The 21,565-nt window shown below is 39.2% G+C and overlaps 1 long non-coding RNA gene across 4 annotated transcripts in view; it reads left to right on the top strand.

Moving 5' to 3' along the window:
- LOC125696883 (uncharacterized) overlaps positions 1-21,565 on the top strand; it is a 403,601-nt gene that overhangs the window by 336,122 nt on the left and 45,914 nt on the right. For 3 of the 4 annotated variants that reach the window (XR_007378593.1, XR_007378595.1, XR_007378596.1), the window contains one exon: positions 1,757-2,921. This is a non-coding gene — a long non-coding RNA (uncharacterized LOC125696883). The remainder of the gene's footprint in view (positions 1-1,756; positions 2,922-21,565) is intronic. The other variant, XR_007378594.1, reaches the window with a different exon arrangement.

The raw sequence follows: 21,565 nt of genomic DNA, 5'->3' as shown, positions 1-21,565 counted from the left end.
GGCCAAGAAAGACAGACCTTAGGGGATTCTGGCCCTATCTATGGCAGTGATGTTTTTTTGAAAGCCTTTACTTTCATTAGCAAACCTGTTCAAATTCTAAATTGTCTATCACGCTAAACTAGTGCAGTTCAGCTTCTAGAAAGAGGTAGCTGCTGAAGCGTGTATTTTCCACTTACAAGAGGCTCCAGCTTCAAACATGATGATGCTTTTCTGTCATCTGCTTCTTCAGCAATGGAATATTCCACGGAAATAATTTGATGTGTGTGAATTTCCATTAAAGCATATTACTCCTGTGCACAAACATTTTTACTGAATTAGTCAGCCCTGTTCCATATGAGTGGTATAGAGGCAGTCCTGGTTACAGGAAGGGATCCTTTAAAAAGAAACAATGACAAATGTAACCATTTAAGTGTGGTAGGGAATGCTGTGTAAAAAATCATTTGCATTTCTGCCCCGCAGTAATGCCCTGTTTCTAGAATCTTCAAGACAGCAGAATAAGTGGCACAAAGCATCAAACTCTTTTTTTACTATTTTACAAAATGTTCTGCGTTGTGCCAGTGGCAGAGAGGACAAGAGGAAAAAATACTTCTATCAGGCTGCATGCAAGAGCTTCGTGGTATATTTAGAAACAAGCAAATGACAGAAAAATGCAGAATGTAGTTGAGGTCGCTTATTAACACTTTGTCAGAGTGCAGAATAAGGAAAAATGCAAGATTCAGCAGTGAATACATGAATATTTAACAAATCTGAATGAAGATAAATTGAGGAAATCTTTCAATAAACACAAACAAATACATCTTTATAACATAAGCAATAGCTTTGCATTTCACATGGCCAGCTATGCTTTATGTAATAGGGTGAATGTGTATTGCTAACTATGTGGATACTGTTGAATTGAGAAAATACATTTTTAAATTTCCATAATGGAGGAAGGCAGCATGTCTCAGGTTACCAGCATTTTAGATTATTATTACTGAAGATATTTTTTACATCATTAGTTTTTAATATAGATGCTCCTTGCTTCTGTCTTACAATTCACTGTGGATGGGAGACTGAAGATACAGCACTATAGAATGTAGTCCTGCTAGAACTAAGCAGATATTTCTTGAATTTTTACACATATCTGAGAGGCAGTTTTTGACATTTTTGTTTAAACATCCATCAATTCCAGTCTTTCTCCATGTAAGACAAAAAGCAACAAAATCAGCATACTTTGTTTTTTAATTTGGGCAAATAAATTTTATTTCTCTATTGACATTTGTCAAGAGAAAGTGTATAGTACAGTCTATAAGCAAGGATCTGAGTGCATTTCTTCTCCTCTCCTTTACGTTCCCACACAGATACAGCATGGGTTTGTTTTATTTTCTTTTTTTCCAGAAGAGGGGCGCATGTAGGGCAGAGGTGCTATTACATAAAACTGCTGTATAAAGTTTGTCCACTAGGTGGTCCTTAAAGACATATTTAAGGAGGTTGGTTCGTGTTTTCATCCTATGCGTGAAGTCCTTCTTAAAGCAGGTATACAGTTAACAGTGTAGCAAGGCAGCTTTCAGATGCAAATCCCTTTCTACGTGAAGAAATCCTCATTTGCAGCTCACGTACTCTGTTCATATTCTGGGGACACTGAACACTTGGAAATAACGAGTTTCATTGGCGTGGGGTGATGCAGGGAAAAGGGAAAAAACCACCATAGTCAAAAATAGACAAAATGACAATATACAGCACTGACAGGAATATAACTAAATATTTGCATTCCTAGCGCACTGCTTTTATTTTGAGACTACTGGAGATGAAATCTGGGAATCTTCTGTGTGCCAAAGTCTTCCTGTAGAATATGGAGCTCCATCAAAATTGAGCTGGTGTGAAACTGCCCTGAGGTATGTGCAACAAGGGACTTCTCTAGACAGCTACATCACGCAGAGCCACTTGTTTTGTTGCTTGTATTAGCTATTTCAAGCCTGGAAAGAAGCATCTTCACTATAGATGGCATGTGCAGATGAAGGAAACCCCTTACAATTATGTTGTGGAATGAAAAATGTAATGGATAACATCCACTGCAAGAAAAATGAGATGCATCAAGAACAATAAAAAATTTCACACCATTCTGAACTTTAGGTATGACAAAATTGGAAGAAAAAATATAGTAATTTACACCCATTGAACAGGCAATGATTATGAGAAGGAAGTAAAAATATTTATGTCCATCTCTCATACATGCCAAATGCTGTTGTAATTAAATGTAGTTATGCAGTAGACGCATTTTGCTAAAAGTTCTGTAAATAAATGTAGAAATTAAAGTTTTCTAACAGATTTTTTAAAGTTACGTTCTTATATTTTATGATAAAAAGGGAAACCATGAGTCCATGAAACAGGTCTGCAGTCATTATGTTCCTTTTTTAGTATATTGGTGTAGTTTTTTTAGTGTGGTGATGGTAAGTTTCTAAATAGATTATACTAAGTTCCATATCCATTTTTGACTTACTTCTGGTTTCAGTGGTGTGAAGTATGATTCCATTAGTCATTATCGATTGATATAAAACGTAGCAAGATCTCTTTGTTAATGAAAGGAAAAATAAGAATGAAGTTATAGACTGTCATGAGGTTTAGAAATGAGGTTGCTTCATTTCATAGCAGTTCTGCTGAAAATCGTGCCAAGATTGGCAGTTCCAAGTTGCGTGTAGCTTGCAGTACAAACTATGCCTAACCAAAACTATGGGAAGGCAGGTGTGTGGGAGCCGTTAGCTCACAGCCTGAGCCAGTGATTGAGCACCTGCTGAAGGGGTGTGGCCAGCCCTGAGAGCACAGGTGCAAGCAATTCATCTGGGCAACCCTGAGTCCACCCCTCCCTAAGCTCATTTAAGGGCTGGCAGCCCTGGAGATCGCCTGTTCTGAGAGTTTCCAGGGAGCTCTGATCCTCAGAAAAGGTAAGCTACTGCTTCTTTGTTACCGTTGTGACCGCTGTCTTTTTTGAGCTGAAACTGGTTAAGGGCAACTGTATCAGCTACTTTTTGTCCTTGCAGCTAGTGACTTGGTATTCCTATTCTTTTGTGAGCAGAGCTTCTTGCTGTAAACCAGTACATTTGCTTAGGTATTAGAAGAAAGAAGTTGCTCCTGTAATAGGGGAATGGATACATCATACAGAGAGTAAGAGTGGGGATATATGTTTCTCTTACTACCGCTTCTGGTATCAATTGAGCTAAAAAGTTGAGTGTAGTTGTTATATTTTCCCCAAACGCTTCTCCAAGAGAAATCACCACTTGCTCTAATGGTCGTTTGATAGTCCATGCTCGTTAAGTGATAGGCTTCCAGTATTCAGTGCAAGTGTTCTTGAAGGCAAGGCAAGCTACACCGTCCTGTGGGTGAAGTTCAGGTTGGAAGAATTATTTAAATTGGCATTGAGTCAAGACTTAAGCTTGCACAGGGCTTATAAGAGATGTCTATTTAGGCAACTTGTACTTTATAATAGTTGACTTCTTGAAGGAAAACTGATAAGCACTGAGCAAAAGAACTAGAAAGGTAAATCCAACAGAATCACTTCAAATTTTTATATTCTGGTACAACATATTCAAAGTAAGAGACATAGGAAATAAATAAAAACACTTTTCCATTTTCTTCCCTGTAACAGAAGTATTGCTTCCTATTTATTCAAATCTTTATCTAGTAAAAACAAGGTGCAGCCTTTAATACAACAGCCTTTTTGCATTCAGCTTCTGAATGGAGAACTATCCTCCAGCTTCTAATTTCCTTTTCCTGTCCCATATATAAAACAGCTGGGTGCGGTTGTCTGATGAGACCAGCTCCCTTGGTCTCACAGACTGTTTACCCCTTCCTGCCTCTCATTTGAGTTTCACTGTGTGTAGGGGGCAAGGAGTGAAGTGAATAATTTTGGTCTGGTTTCACATGGCTGTTTTAATCCTGACATTTTGAAGTCTTTTAGGAACCAAGAGAGTAATGTGTTCATTCTATCAGAAAAACTGAAAAGACGACGCAATGAGAGAGGGGGAGCAACTTGAGACATACATAGGGAGAAACCTCTGATCCAAAGCTAGAAGAGGGGGCTTTGTAACTTACTTCGTCTTACCACAAGGGAAAGCTATTTTAGGTAAATAAGTTACAGAAACTGTTACCTAGTTATGGAGGTGTTCCACAAAAAACTAGAGAAAAGAATCTAGTGTCTGTCTAAAGGATCAGTTAAAGAAATAAGGCAATTGAGTTGAGGCAGCATTAATGAAAGTATGAGACAGTAAGTATTTGAGCATATGCTGTGAAGTGCTTAAGAATAATACATAGAATGCATGGAAATGAAATGACTGTGTGATATGTCTAGGAAACAATCATTTGAAGGGCTAATGACAACATCCTTATTGAATGTGAGGGAGGAGATTGGAGAGGATTTTAAGTGGAAGTGGTGTCAAAAAACTACACTGTGGTGTTAATACCATGTATGGAGTTCTTAGTATTTTTCTGAGTTGGTTCTTCTCCATTTTGTTCTGTGGGGATTGCTTGGTTAGATGGTCTGTTATTGTTTTTTTTTTTTGTTTTCTTTTTAGGACAAAGGTTTCTCTGTATTTTCTTTAGAAAAGAGCTTAAGGGAAAAAATGTGCAGGGACCTGTGGGGAAATCTCAGGAGAAGATAGGAGGAGATCATGGAGTGGTTGGAGGAAAACTAGTCTTCTGTGGATACTAAATGGAAGAGATCTGGGGAACAATCACTGAAAGCAAAGTAGTGAACAGATAAGAGGAAGATCTAGTCATACTCTATCAAGGCTCTTCTGGGAGACTGATATGGTCTTGTGCAGTGAAAAGGGGATAGCGACAGAAGGATCTGAGTTGTGGTTACTAAAGTTTGCAGACAATAAACATTTCTGCTGGGAGAAGACCAAGAGAGGAGAATAGGTTTTAGGTGGGGAAAGCCATTCTGGCCACATGCTCTTGCCAGAGACATTCCTGAACACTAGAGTAGGGGTGGAGGAAGCAGATGTTTGAGGGACTTGGCAAAATGGACAAAAATGTTGAGGCACAGAAGAGCTGAGAGGGGGAAGGAGTGAGCAGCAATCCTCCTCAGTTTGAGGGGTCCTGAGAGCTGATCCAAAACTGCCTGCCCTTTGCTGACCCTAGGCAGGTCTTGCTCTTGTGAAATGTCCTTTAGGAAAAGAAGCAACATATGTCCAAGTATAACAAGGCAACTTAGCATTTGTCTGGAAAAACAATCAGAAGGATAATCTTATAACTGTTGTTGGGACAAATTTCATTAACAGCAAAGAGAGTGACTGTGGGGTGTTTGGTGGAGAAGACATCCAGAGAATGCTGTTTGATTCTTGTGCTTCTCAGTGGCCTCCCATTGCAGGGGGTTGCCAACTGAGCAGGGGGAAAAAGAGAAGGGAGCCCTTTTCAGCTTCAGGCAGTGAGGTTAGGGAGAATTGAGCAAGGACTCAAAACCAAAAACAAGAGCACTCAGTAGTCAATACGTTATTTTTCTCACCTTGTCAAGTGTCCTGCTGGTCCTAGTTATGGGGAAAGCTAAATAACCATGGCTGCAGCTGATTAGCTTGCCTCTACAAAATAAGAGAAGAACTGTTCTTTACTTTTTTTCCTGTTTCACAAAGTGATGGTATTCCTCAGCAACATGTTTCCCATCAAACATGGATTCCCATTTTATGAACTCTTCCTCATTTTAGTAAAAGAATCATGATTTGGCAAGATTTTGTAGCACAAAAGTTAGATCTGGCAAGCACATCTGTAAGCATTCAGCTCTGTTTGACTCAAGGGAATTCCATCTGTGAATGTTACATGTAGGAGTCAGATGCTGAGATGGGGCAGGATATTCTCAGCACCTATTTATAGAGGAATGTATAAAGTTCTATAAACCCTGCCACGTGTGACCAAAGCCACATGACTCAAACATTGAACACAGAAATACATTCACATGCAAACAGATTAAAAGCTAGTATAATTGAACATAAAGGCACCCTCACAAAATATATTGAGTCCCTTGTCGTTTCACATTTCATCCAGTATGGACAGGCCGCCTTATCCCTCGTGTTGCTGGACTTAGTCAAACATACTGCCACACCTGAAAGGATAATGCTCTTCTAAGGAGTGAAGCCTTTTGTATATTCACTGTGTATTCTTTAAGGCACGCAAACCAAAATAATGAAAGACATCTTAGACTTCTTCATGTGAGGATCCAGTGTGTCATACAGAATACCCTATTCTGTCGTCCTATGTTATACTTCTTAATTTTCAGTCCTGAATATTCTTTGTTACATATATGTTTTTGTTTAAAGATTATTTTTGGATAAAAGAATGGCTTTGCTGAGCTGTACTGCTCTTAGCATTTCTTTTTACAGAAGCAGATCTAGTAGCTGTGTAAGGATTGTAAATCCCTTCCTCTCTTTGCCCTGTGCTTTCCACAAAAGTCGTACAATTTCTGTGGGGTCATAGTGGAGCTGTGATAAAGCCTTGGTTTTGGTGCTTGAGAATGCTTCCAAGGGACAACTGAAAGTCAAAGTCAGATTGAATAGGCAAGTGTCTGTTCTGCTGACCTATTCTGGTGGGTCTGATTTGTGAGGAAAATTGATAGAGCAAGTGCAGTGTTTCATTATAATCCTAACCTAAAGTGATGATGTTTAAGCTGTGTTGAGATGTGGTGTTGCAGATTCCTTTTCCCTCCTTGCAACCTCTCTCCGATGTTCATTCTCCTCCCTCAGCCCCCACCCTCTTCCTTCTTTGAGAGCCAGTTTCAAATTAAGGCAGGGGACTCACCAATGCCTGGCTGCTGGTGTCTGCTGTCAAAGTGCTGGATGAATCCTGGTGTGGTCCATGATCTGAGGTTCATGTATTCATGTTGAGATCAGTCATGTAATGCCTTCACAAAGCTTTATAGGATAGAACGTGGGCCATGGCCTTGCTCACCCTTGGAACTGCAATCACGGAGGAATTACTGTAGAGCTGCTACCTTCAGCTTGGTGAGCTTAAGCAAAGGCTTGTCCAGGCAGTTTGCATGCTAGGCAAGTTTGAATGACAGCATGGGTTCAGACTTGAAATATAAGTGAGACTGGGGTGCCTCTGGGTCCTCCCTGCGTATGTGTTTTGCATAGCATGCCTTTTTCACTGAGGAACTCCCTCAAAACAGATATATGGCCTGACACTCACAAGAGTGGCAGACAAGACTTTGGAGTCAGCTAAAACGTTTGTGGGAGTCTGGAAGCACTTTAGTGGCCGATAGATAAGAAGTTAGAAACATCTGAAGCTTTGAGGAGGAAAGCAAGATTTATGGTGACTGTGAAGAGCAGGAAATCGAAACTGTTAAGAAACCAGCTTCAGGTCATCATAAAGTTCTGATCCCTAGTTTCACATTAAGGAACAGAATGCTACTAGAAAATCCTGCCTGCGGTAATAAATAAAATTAATAATTAGCTACTATATACTGCTTTTCATCTATAGATCTCTGTGATAAGAAGAACATAGTGAAAGTCTAATTTATTGCAACTAAATAGTTGACTGTTAAACATTTCTTTTTGTGAGACTGTAAATTCTACCTGTTGACATAAGCTCGATCTTAGCTACTTTCTGGGCTGGATTGCTTCATCATTTGGAATTAACTCCTTGCAGACATTTACAAGAGTTACTATTTCTTGCTAGCGTATTATGAAAAGGAAAAATCCCAAAAGAGAAAGAGAAATAAATTGGCAAAATGCTTTGGTGCTAATTGTAAGCATGGCCACATTTATTGTTATACAAATCAATTAGGACAGCGTTTTGTGAGTCTTAATTGAGGAAATCTGCTGTTTATTTATTTCTTTTACTGCAAAACTTGGTCTTAGAACATGCCATATTTCAATCACATCATTTGCCTACTACTATAGGAAACTTTTTTTTTTAGTACACACTGAAAATGTAAGACTACGTTACAAGGTGTACCCACTGTGTATCTTCTAATATAAGTAATAAATTCTGAAGGGCCTGTTGAAATAAAACACTAGTGAGAATTCTTGTATTACTTACAGACTTTGGAATTTGCCCTCTATTTAACCACAGATTTTTGGCTTTAATTCTGAAAAATGATAAATAATTTAGAGTTCCTTTGTTTTCATTGTCTCAGCAGGAGACCTTTCATATGAGCTTGGGTTCACTTTCAAATTTGCTTTAGAGTGAATGAGGTTCTTTACAGTTGTCTGAAAGTAGTTGCCCAAATTATGAGTTAGTGTTGCAACACACATTTGTGTAATATATATTTATATGTGGTGCATGTGTTTAAAAAAAAAAAGCCTTTAAAAACTAAAAGAAAAAAGTAATAGCGTAACTTGTGTCTGACAGGTTCTTGTTATACTGGAAGATGTGTGAAGAGTCTTATTCTGTCTTTATTCTGCTCTGAGAGAAATCTGAAGGCTGTCCCTTAGTATAGTTTGGGCAGTGAGTGGAGAGAATGTCCCTAAATGTAGCTGGAAGCTCCACTTGTTGAAGCAAGCGTTTTGAATTGATGTGCTGAGGTTGATCTGGTGGCTCAGTGTGATCCCAGGAAGTAGGCTGGTGACTCTGAGCTGCTGAAGCTTCTACTTAAAAAATTGTGGAGAAAAGGCAGATGGAAGCGTGAGTTCAAATGTTTCATTTACATAAGTCATTGGTATTTTTGCCAGATTTCTTTTTAAAGTCTGATGGAAGTCATATGAAGATGTATATCATCTTTTTGAATTAAATATGACATGAATACTGGCTGGTGACAGTACTTAGGCTTATTGGCCTTGATCCAGAGCCAAGCAGATGTTTATGAAGAGTTCAGATACAAATAAGCTTTGAAGCTGTGAGTCACATTAGTGAAATAAAGGTGTGCTAATGTGCTTTGTCCAGGGAGGACTTGTTAAATCATGAGACCAAAAGAGTTTCCTTGGCCCCTCAGTGAGGTTATCCTGGCAACCAAAAGGACTGGGCTAACGAGGATAGCCCTAAACATGTTTTTCCTTGGTGAGGAAAAGCTAGCTAGAAGGAGCGAGTGGCGAGGAGGTTGCAAGGAAGCAGAGTCTGTTGTTGGAGCAAAAGGAGAGGGATTGCAGTGAGCAGTACTGCTTTGGTGATCTTTTTGTGGGAGGGGAGAGAAGGGATTTCTAAAAATAGTAAAATATGATCGTCCAGTACTGGCTTTTGTTACCATCACCCACTTGAGTTCTGCTTTCAAGATTTATTATATCACTCTTAAATCTCTTGGAGTCATTACAATCTTGCCTTTCATCTAGTCTGTATATAAATAATTGATCATCATAAGGATTGAAAACTGTGGAAATGAAGACAGCTTAACACAGATATTCTTTATGACATCAATTACAAGGGGAATCATTTGATGAGAACAGAGAATATTTCAAATGGTACAATAATGCTGGCTTCTAAAATTACTTTGTATTTGAAATGAAATGTGCACGCTGATTGGTTCTGTTGCCAGTTTATGGAGAAAGTATATTATGGTTCAATGAAAAAGATGGTTAATTATCTGCACGCAGGGCTTGCTTCACTCCTCCCTGCTTCTCTTCTGCTCTCGTACAACTCTGTTGAAGTAGCTGTGTACAAATGGAGTAATGCAGTGGTGAATCAGGCCTGTGTTTTGTAAGTAATTTATTGCAAGCATTTGCAGTACTGAGAGGGGAAACATTCAGGCGTGTTCATTGCTGAGATTTAAACTCCCAGAGCTGCGTTCAGCTGGCAGCAGTCTCATGTCACAGGGTTAGACACTGAGCGCGGCAGCTATGACAGTAGCTGAGCACGTTTGTTGTGTTAAGACCTGGTAACATGCTAAAAGACTGTAAACAGTATCATTAAGCGTGCTGAAAGGAAGCTGAAGTTCAAGTGATATTTTTTTTGGACGCTTTATGTAGTGTTGACTGTTAAGCTTACACATTTGGTTAACAAGTGAGGACGCTTCCTCTCCCATTTGTTAGTTGTCACATTGATAATTTGTGTCATTTCCCCATTCATCCATTTGCAGGTGACGCATGGCTTGGATCAGTATTCAAACTACTGAAGGAAGCACAAGCAAGGTGCAGAAGTATTCATGGTGTGCTAGGAAGTGCTCCTGGTTGGAGTGCTCATCTCCAGCTGCCAGGAGCATGCTGGACGTGTGCAGGGCAACAATGCCATATTATATAACGTGTCTGTTGAAGGAGGAGTGTGTCAGAAACTGCTTTAATCTGTATGAACAAGTATCTGTATGGTAGTGACTGCTGTAATGGGGACTGAAAAAAAAATTAATCTCAAGTAATGTGTTAAGAGCTTGGCTTTACGAGCCATTTCTAGAACTAGACAACATCAAAAATACACAGCAGGATTGTTTCATGGTGGACGGTCTCAAGAAACGATAGGAATTGAGCTGTGAAAGCAGAGTTAAAGAATATTCCAATTAGCATGGGTGAGAAAGGCAGCATTAACTCCGGGTGTGTATTGTGTGATATTTTCAGAACTATTTCACATTTTAAATACATCATGTATCTGTTCCATTGCTATCTCATGTAAATCCTTTTTGCCACAGTGTTGGTGTGGTTATATGTTGTAACTGTTTATGGAGCTGGGATGAGAGAAGTTGGAAACTGAATTTATGACGAACAGAAATTCATGGTGATAGCTTAATTGTTAGCTTTTATCTTGTTGAGGATTCAATTCAAAAAATACCGCTGTGTGTGCTCTGAAATCAGGTAATTTTCAGACTGAAATATTTCAGTGCTGTTTTTCCAGAGATAACAGATGAACAATTCATTTTTTAATTGTGGTAGCTTCTCTTTGTGTCCTTTGACTTCCAACCAAAATTATCGCAGTATGTCCTAATAGGTTTTCTTACTGTTGTTATTTGTTCCTATTGGGTAGTTGTCAGAAGCCCATCATGCTTATGCCATCTGAGCAGTAGTAAGGATAGGCACAAAACCATTGGTTTGCAGTTAGAACTGCGCGGGAATATGCAGACAGCTCTTTGATTCCTTTTAGTGTATTAGGGTATGTAAGGAGTTTGGGCAGAGATACTTGATTTTGGAGTTAAGCATTTTAGCATCATATACCCTCTTATGGTATTAGCTAGACAAAGTATTTGTCTTGCATCTCTTTCCCTAGAGGTACCAGATGCAAAACTCCATCAAACTTCTGCTTCCAGACAGGGCTTTGAGAGACCTTAAAAGACCAATTCTCCCAATTTCAAGTGATGCTTACAAGGCAAGAGAAGAATATATTGTTCGCAGAGAGGCAGGAATAATGGCCCACAGATAAACAAGGGTAGGTTCTGCATGGAAGACTCCAGAGTTTATTATCCATTTAATTATTTCATTTATTCTGAGTTGTTTTCTAGAGCTGTTCTTCCTCTACTTTTTTTTTATATTTTGGTGGTGAACATACATACATTGCAACAACCTGAAGAATGCATGCATTGCATGTTGATCCTGGTAGATGATGGAAGTTCATACAGCAAAGAGAAGTTCAGAAATGGACCAGGCAGCAGAAAGGATTGCTTATGCTGACTGGAAAGCAGCATCCATTTTGAATATCACTTAATTGCACATTTTTCCAGACCGGGTTTGCACAAACTGGACTGAGTGCATTTTCAGGTTTTGGTACCAAACAGTCACATTGAGAAGTTGAATTGTAATTTTATGTAAGAGAGACAGATGCCTGTAATTAATGATAGGATTTCATTTCCAAGGGTTTGTGATTGCTTTGAGGAGTTAATGAGAACCACAGAGTGTAATACAATATCTTGTTGATTTAGACAGTAGTTTATTTTCTGTATTCTTTCATTTGAGACACTCAGGTATGAACAGATGTGCAGATGTTAGTCTGGTGTGTAGTGTGCCCAGAGGGGGAAGCGTAGATCAGGGATGATTTTTAAAACATTTCTTTTTAAGGTGTGGGATGTAATACCTTTAGGGGTTATCTTTCTGAAACTTCTAGATGACATTTCTAAACAGCTACTGAGAAAATGAGTCCTTCCATTTAAATAATATCAAAAAGAAGCTGTGCTTAAGAAGTAGCTGTAAGATCTATTCCCACTGCTGACAGATGTAATTTTTATTTGCTATTTCGGAAAATGCTTGAAGTTTTTCCTTTCCCAGTCATAGCAGTGTCCTTTGGGAAAACAAGTATGATGCTCTTGAATTTTTTTCCTTGTAGTTACCAACTCCTTCAGTTAAAGGTGAAATGTTAGAGGCGAGGAAACAGTAATATTTTTCATTATGAATAGTCATAGAATTGCTCAACTTGGAAAAGACCTAAAGATCATAGAATCCAACCACAACCTTACCATACTATCCTAATTAACAACCCTTTGCTAAATCGTGTCCTTGAGCACCTCATCCAAATGGTTTTTGAACACATCCAGGGATGGTGACTCAACCACTTCCCTGGGGAGCAGTGCTTAACAACCCTTTCTGTAAAGAAGTTTTTCCTGATATCCAACCTAAACTGCCCCTGACGCAACTTGAGGCCATTACCCCTCATCATGTTGCCAGTGAGAAGAGACAAATCCTGCTCTCGCTGTAAGTATTCAAGCTCTTTGCTTGAATAGTGGTGGACATTCATATTCTAAGGGACTATGTGAGAAATGCTAAGGAAATAATGAGGTTTGTCTATGCAAATTCAAGGACAAGTTACATCTGACAGCACTAATTACTGAACTTTTTCAGCTATTTCTTGAGCAGTTAAATCTAGTTATAATAATGCTACCTTTTAATGTTTAACAGTTTCTAACCCTGGGTTTATATGTGCTTTCTAAGACCTAGCACTATATTCTCCACTGCAGTGATGTATGTGAGCTCAAATCACAGATTAGGACATCACTGTGTATGGATGGAACAAAAATACATTTGCAGTTAGTCACAGCCAGGTCTGCATGCTGATTTAGTTTGGTTGGGGGGTTGAATTACTCTACTGCCTGGGCAGAGCTAGCCGAAGGACTACCATTTATTGAAAACTTGCCCCACATTGCAGTAATAATCATCATATGCTCTCAAGGTGTGTAAGATTCACATCATCAGCTTTAGCTGCCTGCAGTTTGTTGTCTGGGAATGTGTTCAGAAATAGATTGATAAATTCAGGGCACCCTGGTAGAGCCTTGATATCTTCCTTCATGCTAAAGGGAGGATGGACAGCAAGCTCAAATGGGACTTTGGTAACTTTTAGATGATTAAATTAAGTAAGCCTCAGTCTGCCTTGTCAAAATGAGGCCAAGTTCTTATTATGATTTCATGCTCTTTTTTTTTTTTTTTTTTCCCTGAGTTTCCAGGCTGTTTGAAAAGCAAGGAGAGATTGCTTTTCTTCCCTATTCAGTGCCTTTAATGATTATTTGTCTGGCTTGCTGCTAAGCTTTCAGCATCCTGGAGCCTGTGAATTTTCAGACACAGTGGTGCCTTCCAGAGGGGAGCTGGACTACTCAGTATTTTCCTCACCAGCAATTCCCTAGCTTCTCCTTTGATTTTGGGAGTATGGCACAAAGTCAGCCACTCTCTCAGACTAGATTTCAGGTTACCAACTATACTATGCTTTATTTGTTGTTTATTATTTAGAGTTTTGCTGTGTAGTTGATCTGTAACATAAAATGTGAAATACATGTAGATGTGTGGGTACATACATACAAGTGTTTAGCAGGCTCTTTTATTGTTTGAACTGTGTGATGTTTTATGTCTGTCAGAATGACAACAGAAATAAATGGGTGGGATCTGCTACTACTGTATGTGGCCTCCATCTCATCTCAGTCATCTGAAAGTGTGGGGCAGGGGCAAGGACATAGCCCACTTCAAAGGGGTGTTTTAGACTAAAACTATTAGTAGTTGTAAAGCATTGGGGAAACTGTACATGTATGAGTTCCAGCGTTGTTGTAATGTTCGTTAAGAACTTCTGAAGTTCAACAGTTGTATTAACAACTTGTGCATTTAGAAAGATACAAGGATTTAGTGGTAGGTTGTATGAAGTTAATTCAGCAAAAGATTTAAAAGTATTACTGAACTCATAGACCTATTGGGCTAATAAAAGTATTTTCTTCAGCTGGCTCTATCTACCCAGATTGTCCAGATATCCACATAAAAATGTAACTAATACTCCTATGAAGAGTGAAGCTGAGTATCTCCATGGCAGAGCTTCTGTGATTATTCCACATGCTCCAGTTCTTGTCCCATTAAAATATCAAGAAAAACAACAATCCTCAAAGGGTGTGAGGCCAAGATAGCACAGAATCTCTTAAAAATTCCAAACTGGTAATTTCATCATTGTATTTAACCATATACCTTGCAAGTTTTGTGGGTTTTTTGTTTTTTGGGTTTTTTTTGTGGTGGTGATGGAGTTTTTTTGTTTGTTTGTTTTTACAAAGCTGCCCTGAGCATAAATGTGTTAGTCTCTAGTACAAAGTCCTTAGTATTTACTGAGTATGTATCATGCATCCTTTGGAATGCCACTTATTTCTTCTGGTATGTTTGTGATTTAGCTGTCCTCTCAGCATGCTGTTCTAACTTTTTCTCCCTCTTACAAGTTTGTATGAACCCTGCTGCTTGCTGTGTTTATGTACAGCAACATATGCACATCTGTATGAAGTAATGTGATGAGGATAACCTCACACTTACTAGCATGGCTGTCTTCAGATTGAAAAATACTTTCTGAGGTTCATTTCTTAGCATCAGCTTCCTGATTTCTTGCTTACTAAATCATGTAGCGTTTATGAAATAAAAGACTCCCAAGCTGTCAGTCAGAACTCTAAAGCTTTTCACAGACTGTAAATTCACATTCCTCTACTTATAAATAGAAAACACTATTGCAATGGCTGTAAAACTCTCTCTCTGATGATTCTGCAGCACCAACAAATCACAAAAAGAGATGGTTGGGATGCTGTTGTCAAGATCTTTTTTGCTCAGAATTTGGATTGTGCAAATAAGTGAGCTTGTGCTGATGATTTGTAGTAATCTGTTATCACCTTTCATCAAACTATGAGGAGAAAGGAAATACAGGGTATTCCAGATGTGAGTCTGGTGCTTGTATACTAAGGAATCTGTATTTCCGCTGACTGTGAAGGACAGTGAGGGTGCTGTTGCTTGTACTATTTCTTGTACCAATGACCAAATCCAAGTGACTTTGTTAATGTGTTGTAATTTATAATCCTTCTGGGAATATTTGTCTTTTCACTATTCCTCTCTTCTGTTTTGCACCACTGTAGTTCAGATGTAGAAATTAGTCTGCAGAGGAGTAAACTTCCTCCTTTTCCATGTTATTAGCCAGCTTTTCCTGCGTGTTTTTGTTTATTGCTCTTAAAATAAGTCTTGCTAGGCTACTGACTTCTGCAATGTTCTGGCTGATCAATGCTAGCATAGTTTTCAGAACGTATTTTCCACTTCAGTTTCTGGCCCCTTCATTAAAAACGGAGGTATTTGGTATCAAGAAATAAATCTAGAAGAGATCTACCAAGATTTATTTTTCTTGTACAAGTGCTACTATGGGATTATGCATCAATTGGGGCTTGGATATTCACTCATGTATCATTTGGACTTCTGTTATACATCAGCCACAGAAGAACAACCGTTTTTGAGTTCCAGGAGCAGTGGCTCATCTAGTGGTAATGGTAAGACTGATACAGCCCTCTATGGAGTGAAGGATGCAATACGCAGTTCAACACCGTGAACATACAGAAGCTATATGGAAGTTCCTAAAAATGCTGACTGGATGAGGTATGAATGTGTCCAGCTTGTTTCAGGCAGAGGCAGTAGGAGAGACTGTTTAAGGAGAGTCTGCATGCTTGGCCATTTCCCTGGTCTGTAGTCCTCATGCAGTCTTAGCATCACACTTGCATTCTAGGATACACAAGGATTCTAGAGGCCTTTTGCCTGCACAGTCCTTCTGGTGTTTATGAACCTGTTTTCCATGAATTTGCTTCAATCCCACTTGATCCTGTTGACGCTGTCTGCCTCAGCAGCCTCCCATGGCAACAAGTTCCAGAGCTTTGCTACTTGCCATAGGAAGTACTTCAATTTGATAAGTACCCTCTTAGTTTCATAACATCTTCTCCGACATTCTCTATTATTTCAGGATTTTAATTGTTTGATCATGTTTGCATGAAGTTGCAATGCTCGTAACAACCTTTTAAAAATTGCACTGACATGCCACATGTATGTTGTGCAAGAAAATCTACCCGATTTCCGCAGCTGCAAAGGTGAAAACTTTATTTCCTGAGCATCTGTGCTGTTGCATTGTCATCTGAGAGGTTACTTTTTTAGGCGTTATTGTCACCAAGTGGTCCCACTGATCACAGGAGAGCTTCCTGCTTTTCATGTATTCAATGAATGTTTTAGTATTTGGGCATTCTTTTAAAGGCTCTCTTCAGATTCTTCTTTAGAATTCTTTATTTTGTGTTTACACTTGATCTGCTTTATTATGTGGGCTTCTCTCTCTTAATTTCAGCAAGGTGTTGCAGCTTTTCTGACAATGAAAGCTGCTATTGCTTTCCTATTACACCCTCCATTTTGGTCTGTGCCACTCAGGTCACCTGGGCTTCTGACAGCGTATTCAATAGCCTTCAGGCTTAGTGCAGTCTCAGTGGCTTTTGAATAACCCTCTTAAAGTTTCTGGAGACAGGTTTATTTATTTATTTGGGGGCAGGAGGGGAAAACCTACCCACTGCTTTGCAGCAGTCTGAATTTAGCTTCAGTAACCTTTTTGCATCACAATATCAGTGTCTCATGCGAGCACGTCAGTTCAGCTAATGCTGCCACACCACCAGGTAATAATAGTAGCTTATATTTGCATTTACAGGAGATGCTAATATCCATACTGCCAAGCAGTAGTCCTGGGCAGTGTCCTCCAATTAACCCAGCCTGCTGGCTGACATGTTTTCAAAAAATCCCTGCAGGGAAGCAGAGATTTACTTCTGTCTAAGGATGCTAAGGAGTAAAGTCTACCTGAAGAGTTCATAAAGAGGAAGAAAAATATGGGTTGCCCACATTTCTAGTATGGAGAGGAACTTTTTTTGGTAGAAGTTTGGGAAGTGTGTTTCAGGCAGGTGATGAAAGCAGTATTCATAAGGGATAAAATGTAACACTGATTTTGGAGTTGGAAAGGGAGACGAACTCACCTGATACAAAAATAAGTCTGTATTTCCATTGCTAGCATTGAATTTTTTATTTACGTTGAAAACTTACTTTCAGTACTGTAAGCAGAAAATACGAAGCCTTTAACAAGATATGAAAGCAATGAAAATGTTTCAGATTTTCATTGGGAAGGAGTCTTTGCAGACCAAAAAGCTTTGAGTCTAATTGCCTTCAGAGCTTTTGTAAACCCTGTTGAGTTTTGTCTGGCAGCTGGAAAGTGCTGAAGGTGCTCCCTGTGGGTCCGTATCTGGCTGATATTTTGAACTTCAGATAGGTACAATTCCATAATGTTGCTTGCACAGCTCAGCAGTATTCATCAGATACAGAAATGATATGGAAATGACTGATAAATACTCTGCATTTGCTTTGTAACTGCTGTCACATTGCAGTTTAAGTTCAAAGAACTCAAGTGTGGACTTTCTGGGAGGATGTTAAATCACCATTAGGGCTCTAAAGGAGAAATGTTCAGTTTCTTTCCTGGAGGAAGAATTAAAATACTTGAACTGTTAAGGCTGTCTGAAGAGCCTCTAGCAGATAAGGTGGCAAGAGATGGGAAATAAGGGGGGGGGGAAACCTGCTTTGAAAAAGGAAACCTTTTCACGGGTGCAAAGAGTTTTCCAGACTAATGGCAAGCACAGACAGCTTGATGGGTATCAGGAGCAAAGCAGTGGGCTCCGTACTGTAAGGATGGTTGGATGGACTTTCCATTTTCCCACTCTACAAGCTTATAGGTCATGGTTTCTGCCCAGATAGGGTGGTGGTCTGCCCAGATTTTTTGTGACAGAAGTGGATCTGCAAATTGTCTTCTTTCTGTAACCAAACTAAACTGAACATTGGTGCATGTATCATTGAGCACTGAAGGCCACTTTGAAGATATGCTTCCTGTTATGTCCTCTTTTTGATCCCAATAACTAGCTGGTATGTTAGAGATGTTATTAGATCAGCAAATATGATGATTACATTAAAAAAAAAATTAACTAGACATGCATTTTTTTGAATGGCTTTTACACTGCTGGGGTGGTTGTCTCAGGGATGCTGTGTGGCCATGTTTGGGTAGAAGAAATGGACATTAACTCCAGAAACTTAGAGAAAGCTGACTAATATCACAAACGGTTGAGTGTTTAGGTTTTGAGTGGCTGTGCAATAATTCACCACACGTTTCCTGTGCAGGCTGATGTTTCTGCTAAAGCCTTTTACTTTTTGTGAATATCTTCATGGATTTACAGCGATTACACAATTATTTACAAGGAACAAAATGTGACCCCCTATTAATCATAACTAATCAAATTCAGCATGTTGAGTCATAAAATTTTCAGCCACTCTTTTTGGTCCTTTCATCTTTATTCATATTTTTCAAGTTAGTGATTCATAAATTAATATTTACAGTTACCACATGCTAGTATCTGAGAGCTATTTTTTTCTTTTAGTAGGTGTTCAGTTTAACTGGGCTGTAGCTTGGGGAGACTCTGCTCCAAGCAACAATTGCTATGTTTCTGTAAAGCTAATGTTCATGTGCACTGCAGAACTGACAGCTTCTGGAGATCATGGTCCTTAAAGGAGAAGGGAGAAAAGTGGAGTGCAGAGAGCTTGCTGTCTGTCTTGCCTGGGTACCTCAGCTCTGCCCTATGACGTTGAGGGAAGCACTCTGCTTTCAGGTTACTCAAACTTGGTGGCTCTGACTTCCCAGAGAGCTTGTATTCCTTTGTCATTCCTGTGAAGCAATGGTTTCTTACTTGACTTCCAGCTGATTTTTACTCCTTTGCTGTTATTTGGTAGGTGACAAGTACCCGCTCCAGTTGATTGCCTGTGTAGAAATTGTTAAGATCCATTAGGAAATTGAAATGCAGCTAGTGGGTTTGTTGCTGCTGGCTGATTGCTGACTGTACTGATGGTGTGTGATTTGCATGGTGCTAAGCAGGTCATGCTGTGCTCTGATGATATTTGAAGATGGGCCATTAAAAGCTGAAATGTCAACAGTGACCCATACACCTGTAATAAATATCAGCTTTGTAATTAGCAAGCTGTCTCCAAGGGCTGCATGTGTACTAAGATTAATTTTCATTATGGCCTGCCCAACGTTCTTGTGCAATGTACAGCCACCAGTTAAGACTGTCACAAGAGGCGCTTCAGTTTTTGCATGTCAGTCACAGAGCCAGCCTGTAGGTTCCTGGTGGCTGCAACCTTGTTTCTATACGTTAGTCTAGAACTCACTGCACTATGTAAGTGTGAAGCAGAATACATACAGAGGGGGGAAAAAAAAGTTGAATTACAAGCATATATACACGTATTTTACAGGTGAGCACTGGAGTTGTCAGCAAACAGCCTGCAAAAAAATCATGAATTGGAGCTCCCCTCTGCCTGCCCATTTTAGGCTTTGCTAGTGCTGATGACAGACAGGTGGCTCTGGATTGATGTGAAGAAGCCTCAGCTGAGGGTAACTGACACTGAAGCACACTTAAGGCAAAAAGGCATTCCAAAAGGTATCATAGCACGTCTAGACTGGAATTTGTGGTTGAAAGACAAAACTATTATCCTTTGGGTTGAAAAGTGACCCATGGCTTTTAGGCATTAGTGAATTTTGATAAATGACCTGGTTTTCCCTTGCCCCACTGTGGGAAGCAATTGGTTTCCACTGTAGACCTGAATTGTAGACAATTTGCCTTATCGTATTTGTAGGAGAGTTAGCATAGCCTAATGCAGCAGAAAAACAGTTCTTGAAAATGCCTTCATTGTGTGTTTATTTATATAAATAATCTGAACTATATCACACTGAAGACTTGAAACTTTTCATGTTTTTATTAATGCATGGGTTCTTTTTTCTCCTGGAATGTTTTCATGGTGTGTATATATTAGCATGAATTTTTGCTATCTTAAATTGTGACGTTGCTGTTGCATATGAACCGTTTTGGTCAAGAGCCTTGTTAACTGCCCCATCAATTACCCTTCTAAATGCCTGTCAAATTAAGAAACTGCAGCTCTAGGCCCCTCAGGGTTTTTCCTTCTTTTAGGCAAAGACTTTTTGTTTTCTCCCAGCACTTTTGATCTCCTTATCATTCTGGAAAGTTTTTTGGTTTTGGTTTTTTTTTGGTTTTTTTTTTTTTTTTTGGATAGAAATATCTTCTTGTGTGAAGCAAAAGGAGCTTTGTGAAATCTAAAACTCATGGCAGTGCTGAAGAGTCACAGCATTTAGAATTTCTGTAGGACAGGTTATTGTTAAGGCAGAGTTTTTAATGTCTTGGGTAGAGTAACAAAGTTGCAAAGATAATTGCTATTATAGTTTGTTCTGTTCTCTCTTGTTCTCTATAGAAATATGTTTGCCATGCCACGTAGGATGTATGTAGCAAATGCTGGCATTTTAGCCATAACCAGGTATACACTGACATATTATTTCCCCTTTGTATATGGTGTGGAAGTTTGTTTCTGAGAGTCTGAGACAAAATATCTGTGCCACTTCAGAACACGCAGGTACTTAATTCTGTATGTTCAGTAGACCAAACATTATTGAAATGAATGTGGTGGAAAACAGCTGAAGTTAAGTGAACTATTGTTCTCACAGAGTAGGCTAGATTAAAAACCATGAGAAAGAGAAGTTTAAAAAAAGTTATTTTTTAATGTCTACAACTACAAGCCCATCTCAAGATGAGCAGCTGGCAAACATATGACTTCTTTTTTTTTTTTTTTTTTCCCTCCCTCACATCTTATAAAAATGGATTTCACATCCATCCAGCTGTGCTTTTCTTAGGGGGGCCTGCTGTTCCTCGAGGAAATAGTCCATCTGGGAAGGCTGTAGGGTACTGGGCTGGCACCAGTCCTAGTGCCAAACACTGCCTGATGGAGGGAGCAGAACACCCCCAGAAAAAGCCCAAAGCTTATCCCCAGCTTCCAATTCATCTGTGTGCAGGCAGGAATTTGGTAAGCATTCTCTGCAGCGTTCCTGAATGTTTTTTCCATTCCAGATAAGCTGCCAGTAAATGGGAAGGGCTGAGTGCTTCCTATTCTACTTGTACTGTTCTAGTTCTGGGTGGCTCTGTGAGAACCTTGTATAGTCCTGAGAGCCTCTGTGTAGCTTTACTTGCCCTATGCACATTTTATTATGTTTGGCTTTATGTTATGTTGGTGAGAGTCAGAAGAAAATTATTTCTGGATTACAATAAAGAAACTTCAAATTTAAGTGTTTTTAGATCATTGACCATATTAAAATAAAATTTCAAAGGGCATCAATGTTCAGAGGAAACACTTTATTTAAATAAAAAAAAAAAGTAGCATTATTGGCCTAAAAATACTGCTGAGCCTTGGGAAGAGATTTGTGCCACGTTTCTTGTGACACTAACATCACAAAGGATATAAACCAGTCATTGGCACTCTCTCAAGAAACACATCACTGTAATTTGTTACAACAATACCACTGTGATATTTGTTCATAATATTTATGAAAGCTAGGCTATGAAAACAGTATGCACTGACTGTCAGTGGCCATG

This window comes from Lagopus muta, chromosome 8 (assembly GCF_023343835.1).
Source record: "Lagopus muta isolate bLagMut1 chromosome 8, bLagMut1 primary, whole genome shotgun sequence".
Taxonomy (NCBI): domain Eukaryota; kingdom Metazoa; phylum Chordata; class Aves; order Galliformes; family Phasianidae; genus Lagopus; species Lagopus muta.
This window is presented reverse-complemented; position numbering and strand designations above follow the sequence as displayed.